Below are 1896 nucleotides of genomic sequence, written 5' to 3' on the forward strand. Positions count from 1 at the left end.
GATAGATATTTCATAGACCTAGATAGATATCTTCATAGACCTAGATAGATATTTCATAGACCTAGATAGATATCGTCATAGACCTAGATAGATATCTTCATAGACCTAGATAGATATTTCATAGACCTAGATAGATATTTCATAGACCTAGATAGATATCTTCATAGACCTAGATAGATATTTCATAGACCTAGATAGATATTTCATAGACCTAGATAGATATCTTCATAGACCTAGATAGATATCWTCATAGACCTAGATAGATATTTCATAGACCTAGATAGATATTTCATAGACCTAGATAGATATCTTCATAGACCTAGATAGATATCTTCATAGACCTAAATAGATATCTTCACTATCTGGAATGAACCTAGATTGAATGGAAAGGAATAATGATAAGAAACAAGTGCAGGCCTATTCTATCCCTATTTGTTAATAACATCAACACAGAATAGAGTACAGGATTCATTCCATGCCATCCTGTTACAGTGTTCCAGTGATGGTGAATGTTAAGGCTGGCTTCGTCTCCATCAATAATAAATAGTTGAAAGAACAATGTATAAACACTGCACATTTAGTCAATAAATGAACATCCTTCAATCAAACAAATGCAATAAGCAATAGGCCTATAGGGCTATTTAATTCACAGGAAGGGTTGAACAGGATATCAAGCACAGGTTATTATAATTTTTGTTTGTACTTTTTACCCCTTTTTCTCCACATGTTCGTGATATCCAATTGGTAGTTACAGTCTTGTCGCATCGCTACAACTCCCGTACCGACTCCAGAGAGGCGAAGGTCGAAAGTCATGCGTCCTCCGAAACAAGACCCTGACAAGCCACACTGCTACTTGACACACTGCTCGCCGAAAGCCAGCCACACCATTGTGTCGGAGGAAACACCGTACAACTGGCGACCGTGTCAGCGAAAAAGCACAGGTTATGAAGGATAGTGAAATGACACACAAAATAAATAACATTGTTCCATAAGCCACTGTTAAATATGTCCATGGAGAATGAAGAGGCGGGCTTTACACTACATAGTTTTTAGTGCGACTCTGTGAGAGACTTGGAGATGAAGTCTGACAGGGTACCAGTGTCCGTCCGGCTCCTGATGACTTCCCTCTCCCTGTTGGTCCAAACCGCTCTGTAGAATGGGGTGATGCCATATTCCTCACTAATTGGTCTCCTGGGACCAGTCCCTTTTCTTGATGAGCCGATCTCTGTTTCACCGCCTCTTTCCTTGTATGGTTTTCCATATTTTCACTGCCATCAACCTCGATGTTGGCGCATTCGGAGAGATGAGGGTAGAAACTACCCCGGTCTGATGTTGGCTCTGATAGGGACGCGTGAGGAGGAGTGAGTTCTCTTGCCAAGTCTTCATGGTGATCCATGCCCCAGAGTGCGCTTTCACACAACATCCCTGTGTAGAACAAGACAGTAAATATAGTATGAGTTTATACTGTATGTTCCGCTGTAGWTKWAGWGTTACTCGAATTRCAACTGAAAAGCCYCCATGCTCTAAACTGTATTTTCGCTGTGTTTTAGTAYCTCTACCTTATCAGTTACACCATTGTCATTTCATTGCYCTCCATGTCAAATGACTCACGCTGATTACAAAACCCATATAACAYAAAAAGCGTTGAGWATGGCTGKGATTTGTTGTCGATYGTAAAAACTCAGTATTTAAAGAAATAAACGTTCAAGGTCTTRCCTGCTTCTMCTTTGGCAATGCTGCACTTGATTCAGCTGKAGGCTATTGATTCTTCTCTTCCTGAAGTTACASCAGAGATGGTCTGGGAATGATTTCTCTACTGTCTCTGGATACACACCGCGCATAAGCACTTTACTGATGGAGGGGATTTCTTCTGGAAAAGTACATTGAATTAAAGAT

The sequence above is a fragment of the Salvelinus sp. IW2-2015 genome, unplaced genomic scaffold, assembly GCF_002910315.2.
Source record: "Salvelinus sp. IW2-2015 unplaced genomic scaffold, ASM291031v2 Un_scaffold1986, whole genome shotgun sequence".
NCBI classification, from domain to species: domain Eukaryota; kingdom Metazoa; phylum Chordata; class Actinopteri; order Salmoniformes; family Salmonidae; genus Salvelinus; species Salvelinus sp. IW2-2015.